General features: G+C 38.4%; 1 long non-coding RNA gene across 2 annotated transcripts in view; it reads left to right on the forward strand.

The window, feature by feature from the left end:
• Window positions 1–21231, forward strand: part of LOC112942073 (uncharacterized) — a 72672-nt gene that overhangs the window by 29033 nt on the left and 22408 nt on the right. Inside the window, exon 5 of one of the 2 annotated variants that reach the window (XR_003247895.2) lies at window positions 19450–19576. This is a non-coding gene — a long non-coding RNA (uncharacterized lncRNA). The remainder of the gene's footprint in view (window positions 1–19449; window positions 19577–21231) is intronic. The other variant, XR_011211112.1, reaches the window with a different exon arrangement.

Below are 21231 nucleotides of genomic sequence, written 5' to 3' on the forward strand. Positions count from 1 at the left end.
CTAAAACTTATGATAACTAAAATCCTCAATACTCAATAGTTTAGAGTTGTAAAACATCCCGGAAACATGAATCGAATAAGCAAAGGTATACTACAACTCAGCCATCAAGAATTCAACGGTTTTTCCTCAAGAATGTCAACGTTCATCAAATCACTCTTATTGTGCTGAATTTAACATATTGTTGCATGGGTGGAAGAATCCAACGCTGAAGGATCTCACATTCCTTGGTAGGTAACATCCTAGACGAATTCCACCTGCGAAACCCTAGTGTTGTTGAAGGATTCTTGATCTTCCTCTTTTATTCTCTTTTCTCCCAGGTCCTAAGAGTATTTGACTTTTCTAAAATTGAACTAAAGCTTAATTTTTTTACCCCTAATAAAACCTTAAAAATAATTATGAAATAGTAGGGTGAAAAGAAAAGTTTACCCTTACTAAAATCTGGATTGGATTTTCCTCAATCCAACCACCCAACTTCAGATAGGCATATCCCTCTCATACTAAATAAAAGTTATGAAAAATTGGTGGAATTGGAAAGATATCTTCAAGGTATTTCAACCTATATCAAGAACTGGCCCTAACTCATCTTGATCTAGAATTTATGGTCATTTGAAAATACTAAAAACTCACTTTTTACACTGGAATTTTTCCACATATTTCCTATTCTTTCCTAAAAAAACTACTCTTAGTTTATTTGACTAATCCTAGATATTTCGATTTATGAGATGATACAGATATAGAGGACAAATTCGGCGTTGAGTTTGTCACATAATAGTTTCGAGGGGATGCAAAAAATACGAAGGTGGTCTTATGTTGAGTATCGACCGTCAAAGGCACCACATATGACTTTGACACCTTATTATAGTTTCTGTCACGCCCTGAGCCTACACACTGGATGTGGACATCACCCAACAACCATTGCTGGCCTTGAGAGAACCCTTGGACTAGATTACATAACTCATCGGAATACTTAACTCAACTAAATCAAGAAATAGAGCATGGTTAAAAGAAATACTTAATATGATAGTATGAAAAAAATGGCACTTCAGTCTAAACACTTGAACATATGAAGTTACAAAGAAAAATGAGACTCCAAAACTGAACTACTAACTATCTATCTTTCTATGAAGCCTCTGAACAGACTAAGATGAATGTTGAGACAAACCCCAAAACATTCTACTGAACTAACTCTAACGCAATAAAAAGATACTCCGAAATGCAATGAGGCTCATCACTAAATGTGGAGCCCAAACTAGATCAATGAAGCACACTGCATGCTTGTCACGACCCAAATCGCGTCGTGAGTGGCACCCATATTTATCCTCCTATGTGAGCGAACCAACCAATCTAAACCCCAACATTTTAACCACAAAAAACAGAATACAATTAGGAAGACTTAAAATTCATTAACGAAATCAATAAATAACTTCTAAAACTCAATACTTATTATTCCCAAAATCTGGAAATCATCATCACAAGAACATCTATCCTTAAATTACTAAAGCTAAGAGTATCTAAGAAACGAAACATAAATAATGGCTAGTCTATGCCAAAACTTCAAGGCATCAAGACATGAAGAAGAAGATCCAGTCCAAGCTAGAAGCTTTAGCTCACCCTGAAATCTGGTGTGACGAAGACTGGCTAGAGTTGCGGTTGAGTTGAAGATGACGGTACGTTTGCTGCACTCCACAAATAACAAAGAAAAACAATTACAAGTAGGGGTCAGTACAACCACAAGTACTGAGTAGATATCATCGGCCAACTAAAAATAGAAAACAATATATATCGAATAATAATATAAAATCAACCATATTCCTCAACAGGTGAAAGCAACAAGTTCACAAATCATGTGTAACCACATCAAACACACCTATGAGAACTCAAGTCTCCACATCATACTCATTTGGGATATAGGTTCTTTTCATTCGAATTTATTAACATAATTTCAAGATTCATTATCTTTATTCCTCTTGTGTCGGTACGTGACACTCCGCTCCCCTACTACTATGTGCCGGAACGTGACACTCCGATCCCCTAATTCTACGTGTTGGTTCGTGACACCCGATCCCCTAATTCTACGTGTTGGTTCGTGACACCCGATCCCCTAATTCTACGTATCGGTTCGTGACACCCAATCCCCTAATTCTACGTGTCGGTTTGTGACACCCGATCCCCTAATTCTATGTGTCGATTCGTGACACCCGATCCCCTAATTCTACGTGTTGGTTCGTGACACCCGCTCCACTAATCTCATTCTATTAATTCATCAAGCCTTCTCTTATACCAAGGCATCATCAATCTCATTACTTTAGTTTATCAAGCCTTCTCCTATACCAAGGCATCATCAATCTCATTACTTTATTTCATCAAACCTTCTTTTATACCAAGACATCATCAATCTCATTACTTTAGTTCATCAAACCTTCTCCTATACCAAGGCATCATCAATCTCATTACTTTAGTTCATCAAGCCTTCTTTTATACCAAGGCATCATCAATCTCATTACTTTAGTTCATCAAGCCTTATTTTATACCAAGACATCATCATTAACAAGGTACATTTAGGATTAGAGATTCAATAGACTCATCATGCTTATTCATCACAATTATATAATCACATCATGTAAGCACACAATTAAGCATATAGAAGGTTTTATAATACTACCCAACACATATCATTCGCTATTAAGAGTTTACTACGAATAGCATAAAAAAAACCATAACCTACCTCCACCGAAGAATTGTGATCAAGCAAGCAATTCCTTAAAATCTTGGCTATCTTATTCGTTTTCTCCCTCTCTCGATCGTTTCTCTCTTTCTCCTCTGTTCTTTCTATTTTTCTTATTCAAACCCTCTTTCTTTTACCCTAATTAGCATATAATTAAGTATAAAAGATGAATAATTAACCCATTAATTAATTCAAGGTTATCTCTTTTAACCCTCAAGTAGTTAAATTATTAACGTTAACCCACTAAATTTATAATTATAGCAGGAACAGTCAAAAACGTCCATTAAAACATTTAAAGAAATCCGACCCAGCCTGGGATTACGCAGCCTATGACGGTCCGTCGTGCCTGCGATGGTCCATCCTGCTGCTTCCGTCACAGAGTTTAGAGACTCAATTCCTTGAAGAGTCTGTGACGGTCCGCCGTGCCCACGACGGTCCGTCCAGCCATGTCGTCACGAAGTTCAGAGAGTCGATCTCAGTACCCAAATTTCAGAATACTAAGTGTTTTGGAATGAGACCCCCTCGACGGTCCGTTGTGCCCATGACGGTCTGTCGTGGGATCCGTCGACCAAGACAATTTTTCCAGAAATAAAATCTGCTGCTCAAAACGACTAAACAGGTCGTTACAATAGATACCAATATACCCATCGTTCGTCCTCGAATGATCATTAGAAGAAAAACAAGGGCAAAAAGGAGTACCTGAATCTGTAAACAGGTGTGGGTATCTTTCTTTCATATCTGCCTCCTTCTCCCAAGTGGCTTCTTCAACTGGTCGATTCTTCTATTGAACTTTGATGGATGCAATATCCCTTGACCTCAGCTTGCGGACTTCTCTATCTAAAATAGCAACAGGTTCCTCCTCATAAGACAAATTCTCATCAAGCAAAACTGAATCCCAACGGATAATGTAGTTTCCATCCCCATGGTATCTTTTCAACATAGACACATGAAACACCGGATGCACTCCTGACAGTCCTGGGGGCAAGGCTAATTCATAAGCTACCTCCCCCACGCACTTTAGAACTTCAAATGGACCAATATACCTTGGGATTAGCTTACCTCGCTTACCAAACCGCATCACCCCTTTCATGGGCAACACCTTCAGCAAGACTTGCTCACCCTCTATAAACTCCATGTCTCTAACCTTTCGATCCGCATATTCTTTCTGTCTGCTTTGAGCCGCTAATAGTTTTTCTTGAATGCATTTTACTTTCTCCAATGAATCCCTCAAAAGGTCAGTACCCCAAGGTCTAACCTCAAATGCATCAAACCAACCAATGGGAGACCTACATCTCCTCCCATACAATGCTTCGAATGGAGCCATATCAATACTTGAGTGATAGCTATTATTGTATGAAAACTCCGCTAAGGGTAAGAAGTTATCCCAATGACCACCAAATTCTATCACACATGCACGAAGCATATCCTCCAACACTTGAATCATTCGCTCTGACTGACCATCGGTCTGAGGGTGAAATGCAGTACTAAGGTCCAACCTAGTCCTAATTAAGCATGCAATGTTCTCCAAAACTTAGAAGTAAACTGTGTACCTCTATCTAATATGATGGAGACTGAAACTCCATGCAATCGAACGATTTCTGAGATATAGATGTTGGCTAACTTCTATGCATTGTAGGTCACTTTGACCGGAATGAAGTGAGCAGACTTAGTTAACCTATCAACGATTACCCAAATGGAGTCATACTTACTCATTGTCTTTGGAAGACCAACCACGAAGTCCATTGCAATCCTTTCCCACTTCCATTCAGGAATGGGCATTCTCTGAAGTGTTCCTCCGGGCCTCTAGTGTTCATATTTTACTTGCTGACAATTTGGACATTTGGCAATAAAATCAACAATGTCACGCTTCATTCTACTCCACCAAAAATGTTGCTTTAGGTCACGATACATCTTGGTTGCACCAGGATGTATAGAGTACCTTGAACTATGAGCCTCTGTCAGAATAGTGTTGATCAAATCATCAATACGGGGTTCACATACCCTTCTCTTGATTCTCAAAACACCTTCCTCATCGATTTGTGCTTCGTTAGCCTCGCCTCGCAATACTTTATCTTGGATCCGGATCAGTTTCTCATCGGTAAACTACTTTCCTTTAATCTTGTCAAGAAAAGAAGATCTTGCCTCCATACAAGCCAACAATCCTCCCTTCTCATTTACTTCTAACCTCATAAAGTCGTTAGCCAGAGTCTGAACCTCTCTAGCCAATGGACGTCTAGAAACTTGCAAGTGAGCTAGACTTCCCATGCTCCCTGCCTTTCTACTTAAGGCGTCTGCCACAACATTAGCCTTTCCCGGATGATACAAGATAGTGATATCGTAGTCCTTCAGTAGTTCCATCCATCTCCTCTGTCTCATATTCAAATTTTTTTGAGTAAAGACATACTGTAGTCTATGATGATCCGTGTATACTTCACACTTAACCCCATATAGATAGTGTCTCCACTGCTTTAAGGCAAACACTACCGCAGCCAATTCCAAATCATGGGTCGGATAATCAAGTTCGTGCACCTTTAATTGCCTTGAAGCATAAGCAATTACGTTCTTCTCTTGCATTAGCACTACACCCAAAACCCGAATAGGATGCATCACAATAGACAATGAAATTCTTACCTTCCACTGGCAGGGTAAGGATTGGTGCAGTAGTCAACAAGGTCTTGAGTTTCTGAAAGCTTTCCTCACATTTGTCCGACCATACAAATGGAACATTCTGTTTAGTCAAGCTTGTCAATTGGGAAGCAATAGAAGAGAACCCCTTGACAAATCGGCGGTAGTAACTGGCTAAACCAACAAAGCTCCTTACTTCTGACACATTAGTAGGTCTCTCCTAATTCTTCACTGCCTCAATCTTAGATGGATCCACCATCACTCCATCCTTAGAAACCACGTGTCCCAAGAAGGACACTGAATCTAGCCAAAACTCACACTTGGAGAATTTGGCATAAAGCATTTTCTCCCTCAACATTTCCAACACAATTCTCAAGTGCTCCACATGTTCCTTCTGGCTCTTTGAGTATACCAGTATATCATCAATGAATGCAATGACGAAGAGATCCAGATATGGCTTAAAAATTCCATTCATCAAGCTCATGAAAGCAGCAGGGGCATTCGTAAGCCCAAAAGACATCACTAAGAACTCATAATGCCCATACCTGGTCCGGAAAGCAGTCTTGGGCACATCTGTTGCCCGTATTTTCAATTAATGGTAACCGGACCTCAAATCGATTTTTGAGAAGGTACAAGCACCTTGTAACTGATCGAACAAGTCATCAATGCGAGGAAGAGGATACTTGTTCTTAACAGTTACCTTGTTCAACTGCCGGTAGTCTATGCACATCCGAAAACTCCCATCCTTCTTCTTCACAAATAACACCGGAGCACCCCAAGGAGATGCACTTGGTCTAATGAAGCCTTTGCTCAACAACTCTTGAAGTTGGGCCTTTAACTCTCTTAACTCCGCGGGAGCCATTCTATAAGGGGGTATAGAAATGGGGCGAGTACCCGGTTCAAGATCGATGCAGAAGTTAATATCTCTATCCGGTGGCATACCAGGAAGGTCTGCAGGAAACACATCTAAAAACTCGCGGACTATTGAAACCGACTCAATTGAAGGTACTTGGGTAGTATCATCCCGGAGGTGTGCCAAGAAAGCTAAACAACCCTTACGAACCATTATCTTAACACGAAAAAAGGAGATGATACGAACAGGATTGGAAGTGTAGTCACCCTCCCACACTAACGGATCTGTCCCAGGCTTGGCTAACGTCACAGTTTTAGCATTACAATCCAAGATCACAAAATTTGGAGAAAGCCAAGTCATACCCAGAATTACATCAAAATCAACCATTTCTAAGATAACCAAGTCTACATAAGTATTGCTCCCCACAAAAGTCACCAGACCAGACCTATATAGTTTTTCAACTATCACAGACTCACCCACCGGAGTAGAAACACGAATAGGCATGTCAAGCAATTCACAATATAAATTAAAACCATTAGCAAATGAGGAAGATACATAAGAAAATGTGGATCCAGGATCAAACAATACAGAAGCCATGCAATCACAAACCAAAAGATTACCTGTGATGACAGCATCAGATGTCTCCGCTTCAGATCTCCCAGGGAAAGCATAACAATGGGCCCTATCACCTGTCTGCCCATTGCCCCTACCATGTTGTGCTGTAGTGGCTCCAGTTTGCCCGTTACCCCGGCCGTTTTGGTGACCACCATTACCTCGGCCACCACGTTCTCAAGAATAACGGCCTCTACCATGACCACCTCTACCTCTAGCTATTGGGGGTCTATAACTCTGTTTTGGACAATTCCTCCTAATATGTACAGTCTCCCCACATCCATAACATTCCCTGGAGTCAAGCATAGGTCTCTCAGAGAAGTGTTGACCGGTCTGAGGTGGACCCCCAACTACAGTCTGTAGTGAAGACTGAATTGGTCGGACTGAGTAACCTCCTGAACCCTGTCCTCTAAAGTAAGAACCATTAAAATCACCTCCTTTTCGAAACCTTTTTGATGTCGATGCCATGGTGAAGTCATATGGCTTCACTCCTTCCACCTCTATCACGAAGTCTACCACTTCTTGAAAGGATTTTGCCGTAGCCGCTACCTGTAAGGCTGAAATCCGCAGTTCTGACCTCAACCCCTTCACAAAACGGTGAATCTGCTCTTGTGGACTGAAACAAAGTTTGGTGGCATACCGGGATAATGCACGAAACTTAGCCTCATATGCAGTAACCAACATCCTACCTTGCTCTAGGCTCAAAAACTCATCTCTTTTCCTATCCCTCAAAGTTCGGGGGATATACTTCCCCATAAACAAGCTAGAGAATGATGCCCAAGTCATAGGTGGTGCCTCTGTTGGTTGACACTCAACATGTGATCGCCACCACATTTTGGCGTTCCCTTGAAATTGATAAATCACAAACTCAACACCAAACCATTCTACTATACCCATCTTGTGTAGTAGCTCATGACAGTCAACCAGAAAATCATAGGCATCCTCAGATTCAGCACCCTTGAAGACTGGAGGTTTCAATTTCAAGAACTTACTGAAAAGTTCATGCTGATCATTTGTCATTATAGGCCCTGTAGTCAGATGAGGAAACATGCTTATTTCCAATGAGGCATCCATGTGGGGAGCCACAATAGCTGCATGTTGTACCTCCAGAACCTGAGGTGCTGGTGTAGAAAACATTGGAGGTGTCTGGCCCTGATCAGATAACCCGCTAAGATAAGCAAGAACCTGATTGATCATCTCTGGGGTAGGTTGGGGTGGAAATCCCTCATTCTGTACTTGTTCATTCTCCCCTTCTTCACCCTCTCTTACCACTTCCTCAGTCGGTGGGGGAGTCACCGCCCTAGTACCAGATGGGCTAGGTGCTTGTCCTCTTCCTCTAGAGGACGTCCTCCCACGACCTCTTCCACGGCGTCTTGCCACTACTCCTCTTCGAGCTACAGCCCCAATGGCTGGCTCAGACGCTTCTTGTCTTGCCGGTGTTGGTGTTGGCGCAGTCGTTGATCTAGTTCTAACCATCTGCGAAATAGAGTGAAGATGGTCAGATACCAATTTGTATCACCTAGATACCAATTGGACCCAAGTAATAGCACGAAAGAAAGAAAGAAAGAATGTAATTTCCCTAAAGTCTTATAGCCTCTCAAAGAAAAGTAAAGGCGCCCCCCTACCGTTCCTTAAGACTCTACTAGACTCGTTCTTGTGTGATGAGACCAACGAACCTAATACGCTGATACCAAGTTTGTCACGACCCAAATTGCGTCGTGAGTGGCACCCACATTTATCCTCCTATGTGAGCGAACCAACCAATCTAAACCCCAACGTTTAACCATAATAAACAGAATACAATGCGGAAGACTTAAAACTCATTAACGAAATCAATAAATAACTTCTAAAACTCAATACTTATTATTCCCAAAATCTGAAAGTCATCATCACAAGAACATCTATCCTTAAATTACTAAAGCTAAGAGTATCTAAGAAACTAAACATAAATAATGGCTAGTCTATGCCAGAACTTCAAGGCATCAAGACATGAAGAAGAAGACCAGTCCAAGCTAGAAGCTTTAGCTTATCCTGAAATCTGGTGTGACGAAGACTGGCTAGAGTTGCGGTTGAGTTGAAGATGACGGTACGTTTGCTGCACTCCACAAATAACAAAGAAAAACAATTATAAGTAGGGGTCAGTACAACCACAAGTACTGAGTAGATATCATTGGCCAACTCAAAATAGAAAACAATATATATCGAATATTAATATAAAATCAACCATATTCCTCAACAGGTGAAAGCAACAAGTTCACAAATCATGTGTAACCACATCAAACACACCTATGAGAACTCAAGTCTCCACACCGTACTCATTTGGGATATAGGTTCTTTTCATTCGAATTTATTAACATAATTTCAAGATTCATTATCTTTATTCCTCTTGTATCGGTACGCGACACTCCGCTCCCCTACTACAATGTGCCGAAATGTGACACCTTGATCCCCTAATTCTACGTGTTGGTTCGTGACACCCGATCCCCTAATTCTACGTGACTATTCGTGACTCATGATCCCCTAATTCCACGTGTTGGTTCGTGACAGCCGATCCCCTAATTCTACGTGTTGGTTCGTGACACCCGATCCCCTAATTCTACGTGTCGGTTAGTGACACCCGATCCCCTAATTCTACATGTTGGTTTGTGACACCCCCTCCACTAATCTCATTCTATTAATTCATCAAGCCTTCTCTTATACCAAGGCATCATCAATCTCATTAATTTAGTTCATCAAGCCTTCTCCTATACCAAGGCGTCATCAATCTCATTACTTTAGTTCATCAAACCTTCTTTTATACCAAGGCATCATCAATCTCATTACTTTAGTTCATCAAGCCTTCTCCTATACCAAGGCATCATCAAACTCATTACTTTAGTTCATCAAGCCTTCTTTTATACCAAGGCATCATCAATCTCATTACTTTAGTTCATCAAGCCTTATTTTATACCAAGGCATCATCATTAACAAGGTACATTTAGGATTAGAGATTCAATAGACTCATCATGCTTATTCATCACAATTATATAATCACATCATGTAAGCACACAATTAAGCATATAGAAGGTTTTATAATACTACCCAACACATATCATTCCCTATTAAGAGTTTACTACGAATAGCATAAAAAAAACCATAACCTACCTCCACCGAAGAATTGTGATCAAGCAAGCAATTCCTCAAAATCTTGGCTATCTTCTTCGTTTTCTCCCTCTCTCGATCGTTTCTCTCTTTCTCCTCTGTTCTTTCTATTTTTCTTATTCAAACCCTCTTTCTTTTATCCTAATTAGCATATAATTAAGTATAAAAGATGATGAATTAACCCATTAATTAATTCAAGTTTATCTCTTTTAACCCTCAAGTAGTTAAATTATTAACATTAACCCACTAAATTTATAATTATAGCAGGAACAGTCCAAAATGTCCCTTAAAACATTTAAAGAAATCCGACCCAGCCTGGGATTACGTAGCCTGTGACGGTCCTTCGTGCCTGCGATGGTTCGTCCTGCTGCTTCTATCACAGAGTTTAGAGACTCAATTCCTTGAAGAGTCTGTGATGGTCCGTCGTGCCCACGACGGTCTGTCCTGCCATGTCGTCACGAAGTTCAGAGAGTCGATTTCAGTACCCAAATTTCAGAATTCTAATTGTTTTGGAACGAGACCCCCTCGACGGTTCGTCGTGCCCATGACGGTCTGTCGTGAGATCCGTCGACCAAGACAATTTTTCCAGAAATAAAACCTGCTGCTCAAAACGACTAAACAGGTCGTTACAATGCTAATCCTCGTTACCTACATATGCATCATAAGACGATGCTTGTTAAATGGAATCAGTATATTGAATGTACGAGTACGCGAGTTGGAATGCTAAACACAACTATAAGTCTTGAATGGATTAAGAATGAACTTACCTTGGTCATGCTCAACTCAAGAATTCATAACTCAATATAAAGTATAAAGACGTATGCAATATAAGAAAAACTTTTTAATCAATGTAAACACTTAGTTCATTAAATATAAACAATAATCAACTCAACTTTACTCATATATAAAAGTAATATACTTTTTGTATGAGCCTTAGTGATGGTACAACATATTACCTCATGTTGCAAGAGGACCATCAACTTATTGCCGTCAATATAGGACCTGAACTACTAAATGGATCCACTAGTTTATGATAAAAAGCACTAAGGAATCATCTAAAAGTTGATCCTTTATCTTCCCATATTGTCTAAATGGTTTATGGAGACTTAAGTAGATATTAACTAGCGCCGCTATATGGTGCACAATACTATTTTCAAAATACTTAGTTCATATATATTTTAAACACCTTATTCTCTGGTTGAGATAATTTCTCAAACTTATCTTTAAAAGCTTTGTTGGAAATCATAGTTTCCTTTATCTTTTACTCAAACTAGACTTAGGCTATGTGCAAGTCTAGTTTCCTCTCTTTCTCAAAAGTTTGAATATTTTTTTTTAAATCTCTCATGGACTACTTAGTTTCGTTATAACTCTTGAGAAGTGAACTCAACTTGGTATTTTTTTAAAAAACTTGAAACTTAACTCTTAGGGAATCCTTGGTTCCCTTATAGCTCTTTTAATAATTTAACTCAACTCTTACTATTTGCTCAACTCTTTTCGTAAGCCTTAAAGCAAAGTTAAAATGTTTTTAAGACTCTTGAATGCTTTTGGGACTTACTTTGACTTTCTTCTTAACATTTAACATGACTCTTAACTTATTTAGATTTGATATTAACTTCCTTTGAATTGTATTATGTATCCAAGGATCAAGATCTCATGTTTATGGATGATTTTGATGATTTTTATATATTTAAGTGTGTTCGAATCAACTAGGACAATAAGTACATCACCGTACGAAAAGATGGGGGAGTAATGGGGACTTCAGGTGACCATGTCACTCTGAGAGGCGCAGTGCACCAGAGCCTGAAGGACATAGGCTATCCTCAGGAACTCTCGCTGGTTTGGTGTGCCAGAGCATGACAGATAGAGTATGTCCTGAGAGGCTCTGGTAAGCGCAACGCCTAGATCCTGTCTGACGGGTTTTCTAACTTTTCAACTCTGATTTTCAACTCTAAAAATCCCAAACTTCCATGAATTCACCCCCAAACACTTGAAATCATTAATATACTCAATACCCAAGATCTTAGATTTGTAAACAGCCCAAAATCTCGAATCAAACAACTAAAGGTATGCTACAATTTAACCAAAAAGGATTCAACCATTATTCATCAAGAATTTCCATGTTAATAAATTAATCTACACTAAGCTTTCTTAATTGAATCAAATTGGTTGTGGGTGTAAGAACCCAACATCGAAACATCTCACTTACCTAAAAGATATCACCCCAATGAAACTCTTTCCACGATCTTTGTGAAATCTTATTTTTTTCTTCTTTCTACTTATTCTATTATCTTTTTTCCAAATCCCTAAGAGTATTCAATATTATAAAAATTAACATAAGGATTAACTTTTTCCTATGAACCCTTAAAAAAATTAGGAAATAGTAGGGTGAAAAGACTACTTTACCCTTACTTAAATCCGAATTGGATTCTTGTCAATTCAATAGCCCAACTTTAGAAAGGAATATCTCACACATATGATATTAAAGTTGTGCAAACTTGGCGCCTTTTGAAAGATATTCCCAAGGGATTTCAAACCATATAAAGAAATCACCCTAAGTCTTCCTGAGCTGGGAGTTATGGCCGTTTTAAATGACAAAATAAATCATTTTTTACACTTGGGTTTTTAGCTTATTATTAGTTATTTAAAGTTATGAGATGTTACAATATCTCCCCCTTGGGAACATTCGTACCCAAATGCAAACTCTTTCACTAAGCTAAGGGTGGTAATACCATTTGAGCACTCAATAACAAAAGCAAATAACAACCTGAATACACATAGTCTAATTAAATGTTAAGAAGAAATCTTTTTACCTTGATCTTCATTCTCTGGATTCGAAGAGATGTGGATGTATCCTCTTCATATCCCTTTTAGCTTCCCAAGTTTATTCCTCAATAAACTGATTCCTCCAAATGGCTTTGGTTGATGCAACTTCCTTTATTCTCAACTTGTAAACTTTACAATACAAACTTTAAACCAGAATCTCCTCATAAAACAACTTATCCTTAATACCAACATTCTATGTTGGTACAATTAATGTAGGATCACCCAAGAATTTCTTCAACATAGACACATAAAATATCGAATTAACCACCTCTAATTCATGGGGTAGCTTCAACTCAAAAGCCACATTGATCACTCTCTTGGAGATTCTATAAGGTCAAATATATCGGGGACTATGTTTCCCCTTCTCACCGAACCTCATAACAGCCTTCATGGGTGAGACTTTCAGATACACCAAATCATCAACCACAAACTCTATCGGCCTTCTCCTAACATTTGTATAGAACTTTTGGCGAATCTGTGCCATTTTCAATCTCTCTTAAATCACTTTTACCTTTTCCATAGCTTGATGAAATATATCTTGTCCTATCAACTTTGATTTACCAACTTCGAACCATCCAATTGATGATCTGCATCTTTTACCATAAAGATTTATTTGGAGCTATTTGGATGCTCGAATGGTAAATGTTGTTGTGAGGAAACTCAATGAGAAGTACGTGATCATCCCAACTCCCTTTGAAGTTTATAACACAAGCTCTCAACATATCTTCTAATGTATTGATAACACTCTATGCTTGTCTATCTTTCTTATGAAAAGCAGTGCTTAAGTTAACCTTTGAACAGAAACCTTTTCGGAATGATTCCCAAAATTATGCAGTAAATTGTGCAGCCTTATCTGAAATAACATAGACTGGAACAACATGAAGTCTTTCCTCTTCTTAAAGGTATATATTAGCATAATCCTTTGCCAAATAGGTAGTCTTTACAGCTAGGAAATGGGCAGATTTTTTAATTTTATCGACGATCACCCAAATAGAATCATGTTGCGTGCGAGATCTTTGAAAAACAGTGATAAAGTACATGTTAATCATCTCCCACTTCCATTCCAGAAGTTCTATAGTCTGAGGAAAACCTCTAGGCCTTTGATTCCCTACTTTAACTTGCTGACAATTTGAACATTTGGCAACAAGCTCAGTAATATCTTTCTTCATAACTTTGCACAACATGCCTCTTTCAAATCACGGTACATCTTGGTAAAATTCGGATGAATGGAGTATTAGGAGCATAAACGAAACTTTCAATCCTTTCTTCATGCCTTCCCACTAATATACCTTTCTTCATGCCTTCTTACCAAACCTCATAACCCCCTTCATGGGTTAAACTTTAAGATATATCAATCGTCCACCTTAAACTCTAACATCCTTCTCGCAACATCTATGTAGGACTTTTGGCGGCTTTGTGCAATTTTAAATCTCTCTCTAATCACTTTTAATGTCTTTATGGCTTGGTGAACTAAGTCTTGTCCACCTAACCCTACTTCACAAACTTCAAACCACCCAACAGGAGATTTACATCTTCTCATGTAAAGAGTCTCATATGGAGCCATTTGGATGCTCAAATGGTAACAATTGTTGTAAGAGAACTCTATGAGAGGTATGTGATCATCCCAAGTCTTTATTCATGCCTTCCTAGCAATATACCTCTATCCAATTGCGGTAAATCTTGGTTGAACCTCGACGAATGGAATATTTTGAGCTATGAGCCTCGTCCAAAATCCTCTCTAGAAGTACATCCACCCTAGTATACATAATCAACCTTTGTACTTTAGCACACCATGTCCCGTTGTTCAAAATTCAATACTCTTTGCATATGAACATTTGCCTTCAATAAAAGCAAAATGGGGTCTTGATATTGCTTTTATTTCACCACAGATACTAGTGATGATTCAGCTCCATTGGTCACCACTATCCCTCTTCTGTGGAATCCATAAGTCTTACTCCCAAACATGCTAGTGTGTGCACCTCTTTATCTAACTCTCGCTTTTCTTCTTCAAAATGGATGGTACTCCCCATGGATAACCCGCTTAAGGCATCAAAAACTATGTTAGACTTACCTTGGTTGTAAAGAATACTCATATCATAATCCTTGAGTAGTTCTAAGCACCCCTTCTATTTGCGATTTTGCTCTGTATGAGTAAACACATATTGGAGGCTCTTGTAATCAGTGCATATATCAACATGAACACCCCATAAGAAGTGACACCATATCTTCAAGGTGAAAACTACAATAGCCAATTCTAAGTCAAGAGTTAGATAATTCTTCTCATCAACCTTCAATTGTTTGAAGATATAAGCTATAACCTTTACATTTTGCATCAACACGCATCCCAAGACAATTGTTGATGCATCACAATGTACCAGAAAAACTTGAGTATCCTCTGGTAAGGTCAAAACGGGATCTGTAGTAAATCTCTGTATCAACTCCAGAAAGCTTTTCTCACAAGATTAAGACCATTGAAACTTAATTGTCTTATGAGTTAGCTTGTTCAAAATAGATGACATAGATGATAATCATTCAACAAACCTTGTATAGAAGCCAACCAACACAAAGAAACTCCTTATATAAGTTGGATATGTGGCTCTAGGCTAACTTTGAACTGCCTTTATCTTTTGAGTGTCAACTCTAATCCCTTCACCAGAAAGAATGTGGACTAAGAATCCCACACACGTAAGCAAAAAGTCACACTTGGAGAACTTGACATCTATCTTCTTATATTTCGAAGTCAGTAGAACAATTCTTAGGTTACTAGCATGATTTTCTTCACTCCTTAAATAAATCAGTATGTCATAAATGAAGACGATGACATACAGATCTAAATAAGGTTTAAAGAATCTGTTCATAAGATCCATGAATGTTGCAGGGAGATTTGTTAATCCAAAGACATAACCCAAAACACGCCCATATCTGGTTCTAAATCTCTGTTTGAAATATCACATTTCCTAACTTTGAACTGATAGTAGTCTAATCTAAGATTAATTTTCAAGAAGCAAGAAGCACCTTAAAGCTGGTCAAATATATCATCTATTCTTGGTAAATGATGCTTATTCTTGATGGTCACCTAATTCACTGACGGTAATCTATACACATCTTAAGGGTGCCATCCTTCTTCCATACAAAAAAGACTAGAGCGCCCCAAGGTGAGACATTTTGTCGAATGAAACCTTTATGTAATAAATCTTTCAATTGTTCTTTTAGCTCTTTTAACTCTGTTGGTGCCATTATGTATGGAATAATAGAGATAGGAAGAGTATCTCGAATGATGTCTACGTGGAAGTCTATATCTCTTTCGGGAGGGACTCTAGGTTGATCATCAGGAAAGACTTCTGGGAGCTCACTTACTATAGGAACTGACTAAAGGAAAGGTATCTCAGCAGTTGAGTTATTAACTCGGACTATGTTACAGAAACACCATTTTGAGACTAACTTTCTCACCTTAAGGTACAAAATGAAACGACCCTTACGCACTGCTGATCTGCTACACCACTCTATGACTGGCTCATTAGGAATCTGAAACTTGAAAACATGAGTCCTACAATATATTGATGATTAACAGGCATGAATCTAGTCCATACCTAGAATGACATCAAAATCTACCATGTCTAGTTCTACTATATCAGCCATAGTGTTCTTGTGATTGATGGAAATTGGGCATTCACGATAGACTCTTTCCGCTAGAATAGACTCTCATACAGGTGAAAATACACAAAAGGGTTCACTAATTATTTTAAGAAGAATCGCAAACTGATTTTCAACATAAGGAGTTACAAAAGATTAACTTCTCCTAGGTCTAACAAAGAATAATCATCGAAATTAGACTTCGATTATACCCGTGACATCATATGAGAGTTCCCTTGCTCTTCACAAGTAGTGATTGCGTATAGACAATTTTCCCCTCCGTCAGTACCATAAGTGTCTACTCTACGTACAACCCTATTTGGTGGGGCAACTGGTGAGGATTGGTCTCTATTGCCTGAATTTCAACCCACTTGCTTAATCTTAGGACAATCTTTCATGTAATCTCCCTCTTGACCACACTTGAAGAAACATGGCAGGCTATCAGGACATCTACCGATGTGGTTTCTACCATACCTACCACAAGCATGAGTCCAACTACCACTTTTTGCCACACTACCTTGGTATTGGGCTAGTCTAGCATTATAGTTACAAATTCAAACACTTATAATAATCTCTGTTTCTTGGCGCATGTGCACTAGTAGATGATGGGGCATGCCCTTTCTATTTCTTAATTTGTGGTCGAATCGGACCACCTTTCAATTTCCCAGACCAGAAGCATGAGTCCAACTATCACCTTGTGCCACACTACCTTGCGCCACACTACCTTGCGAATGGGCTGGTCTAGCCTTACAGTTACAAATTTGAACCATTATAATAATCTTTGTTTCTTGGCGCATGTGCACCAGTAGATGATGGGGCATTCCCTTTCTATTTCTAAATTTGTTGTCGAATCGGACCACCTTTAAATTGTCCAGACTCATTTACAATGATGTCATTCTTGTTTTTGTACCCTTCTCTTTTCCTCAGCTATTTCTTTTCAACATGATGCACATAGTTCATTATCCTGGATATGTCTGTTTTTCCAATCAACATTATATCCCTGCCTTCTTTGCTTGAAGCACGACCCAAACCAGCGACAAACAAACTCATTCTGCTCCTCATATGATTCACCATCACCAGAGCATAGCGAGACAGTTCGGTGAACTTCAACCCATATTTGTGCACATTCAACGAGTTGTGTTTCAAAGTGAGGAACTCATGTACCTTTGCTTCCTTCTATTCTCGAAAAAAGAAAATCCCCAAGGAGGCTTCTTCAATGAAATTCCAACATGTATGTGGTACATCCTCACTCTTTCCTCCTTTGGTCGAACCAAATTCTAGCCACACTCTTCATTTCATAAGCAGCTTATTAAACCCTCTCAGTATTAAAACACATATATCACCTCAAACACTTTCTTCAATTCTTCAAAAAAAAAATTCCTGATCCTTATTATTGATTCAACTGTTGCACTAATAGGATCCATTCTCAAAAACTCACGAACACTAGAGGTGTCAGTCCATTCTTATCGAACTTCTCTCTGTTGCTCGACATGTTTTGTTGCTACTTGACTTAATATCTGGATAAATTCCGGGAATTTGGTGTTTGCGTCTTTTCCTTGTAATTACACATAAGGTGCATTGGGTAACTCTTGTTCCTCAATATCACTTCTAGGGGACGACATCTCACTGCTCTTCTTGGAGGCATTGTAAACCACTGAAATACGTCCAAGCACGAGTTAGAGAGAGAATTTCAGAGCTCTAACACACAAAAAGAAAATGAAAGAAGTGAGACATTGCTAAATGTTGTAGCCTCATAATAGTAGATGTGGCGTGCTTTACACCGATGACTAAGACTCTACTGATAGGGATTCATAGACTCTCTAGGACTCTTGAACTCTATGTCGTGATACCAAGTTGTCACGCCCCGAGCCTACACCCAAGATGTGGAACACACCCTACGACTATTGCTAGCCTTGAGCGAATCCTTGGCCTGGATTACTTAACTCGATGGAATACTCAACTCAACTAAAAAAAGAAATAAAGTATGGTTAAAAGAAATACTTAATATGATAATCTGGCAAAAATTGCACTTAAGTCTCAACACTTGAACATATGAAGTTACAAAGTAAACGAGGCTCCAAAACTAAACTACTAATTGCGTATCTGTCTATGAAGCCCGTAAACTGAATTAGATGAATGTTCAGACGAACCCCACAACATTCTATTGAACTAACTAGAATGCAATAAAAAGATTTTCCGAAATACAAGGAGTCTCACCACTAAATCTGAAGCCCAATATAGATAAATGAAGCAGTACGCGCTGATCCTGGTTATTTGAGTCTGCATCATAAGACAAAGCAGGCCAACTTGCATTAGAACATTGAATGTAGGACTATGCCAGTTGGAATACTAAACACAACTATAAGGCTTGAAAGTGTAAGAATTAAATTACTTTGGCGATGCTAAACTAAAAAAGTCATAACTTAATATAAAGCAGTAAAGACGTATGCAATATAAGGAAAACTTGTAAAATAGTGTAAACAGTTAGTTCATCATAGATAAAAAAATAATAAACTCAACTTTACTTATATATGAAAGTAATATATTTTCTGTTGGAGATTCTCTAACCGACAACCATCACTATGAGCTTAAGTGATGGTAAAACGTATTACCTCATGTTGCAAGAGGACCGCTCTACACCTTGACATCAGTATAAAACCGTAACTACTAAGTCAATCCACTAGTCTATGCCAAAAAGCACTGAGTAATCATCTAAATAGTATTATCTTTTATCCCGTCCGTGTTGGCAACATGGTTTATGGAGACTTTATTTGATATGAACTCGCGTCCCCATATAGGTTCTCAATAGAAATTTGAAAATACTTAGCTCATATATTTTTGAAACAACTTTATCTCTGGTTTGAGATAATTTCTCAAACATAGCTTTAAAATCTCTCTTTCAAATCATAGTTTCTTTATTTTACTAAACTAGCTATCTTCTTTGTTGCAGCTTATGAGGCTAAATTTTGTGCATTATCCAGATATGCCACTAAACTTTTCTTCATTCAATAAAAGTGGTTTTGTTTTTTTGTAACAGGATTGATGTGAAATTTGCATACTCCAGCTTTACAGGTTGTTGCTTTTGCAAAATCTTTTCAGGAAGAGGTGGGTTTTGCAAAATGGCTTCACAATGGTGTGAATATTTTACAAGTTCCATAATGCAGGTGAGTTTAGTGGTTCATACTCATGAGGATAGATTTATGGGGGGCTATCCAAATGTTCTATTAAGTCTTCACTATAGGCTAATGTTGAGAGTCCATTGAAGACCAATAAACCTTTTTCAATGTTTGGGGTTTATCTCTAGTCTTTTTGAACTTCACAAAGACTTACACTCTATTCCCGGATTTGTTATTGGTGGGTAAAGTCCATACATATCAGGAAATATTGTGCAAAGCCAAGTAAGGCTCGATACGATCAGATTTTATATGTAGAGGTGGTCATGGAAGGGACCGTCATTTTGGGGTATATGTTTGTCAAGGTAATGGTGGCCACCAGTTCAGGTAGGGTGGTCGGAAGGTTGGAATAACTAGAGTGCATTCCGGCAAGGGCAATGGACTTATAGATTATAGGGCCCATACTTATTCTTTGCCTGGGAGCCCACAAGTTAAGACATCTATTGATTTTATCACATGTGCTCTTCTAGTTTGTGATCACATGGCTTCCGTAATATTTGATCGTAGATCCATATTTTCTTTGGTATCTTCATCAGTCAGTACTAGTCACGATTTACATTGTTACTTGTTTGACATGCCTATTCGTGTCTCTACTCTTGTTAGTGAGTCTTTGATAGTTGAGAAGGTGTATGGGTATTGCCTTATGAATCTTGTTAAAAGAAACACTTATGTAGATTTGATTATTCTAGAGATGGTTGATTTTGATATAATTATGGGTATAAATTGGCTTTCTCCAAATTTTGGTATCTTAGATTGTAATACTAAGACTGTGACCTTAGCCAATCTGTGATAGATCCACTAGTGTGTGACTGTTACTATATTTCCACCGCAGTTCATTATATCTCTCTTCTTCATTCTAAGAGGTTGGTGAGTAAGTCTTGTTTAGCGTTTTTGGAACATCTCAAAGATGGTACTTCCAAAGTGCCTTCGATCGAGCCTATTTTTTTGTGAGTTTGTGCTTTTTTTCCCTACAGACCTGTGTGGTATACCATCAGATAGAGATATTGATTTTTGTATTGACCTGGAGTCGGATACTCGCCAAATTTCTTTTTGACTTTATTGAATAAACAAAACTAAGTTAAGGGAGTTAAAGGGCCAACTTCAAGAGTTGTTAGGTAAAGATTTTGTTAGACCCAGTGCATCTCCTTGTGGTGCTCCAACTTTATTTGTGAAGAAGAAGGATAACAGTTTCTGGATGTGCATAGACTACAGGAAGTTGAATAAGGTAACTATTAAGATAAAGTACGTCATTCCTCACATTGATAACTTGTTTGATCAATTATAATGTTCTTGTGTTTTCTATAAAATAGATTTGAGGTTCGCTGATCATCAATTGAAAATGTGGGTAATAGACGTGCCAAATGTCTATTTTAAAACCTAGTATGGGTACTACAAATCCTTAGTAATGTGTTTTGGGATTATTAATGCCCATTCTTCTATCATGAGCCTGATGAACAATTTTTTAAATATATATATCTAGATCTCTTCCTTATTATATTCATTAATGATATACTGATATACATAAAGAGCAAGACGGAACACGAGGAGCATTTGAGAATTTTATTAGGGTTGTTATGGGAGAACGGGTCTTATGACGATTTCTCCAAGTGTGAGTTTTGTCTCGATTCAATGTCCTTCTTTGGGCA

Source organism: Solanum lycopersicum, chromosome 8, assembly GCF_036512215.1.
Source record: "Solanum lycopersicum chromosome 8, SLM_r2.1".
NCBI classification, from domain to species: Eukaryota; Viridiplantae; Streptophyta; class Magnoliopsida; order Solanales; family Solanaceae; genus Solanum; species Solanum lycopersicum.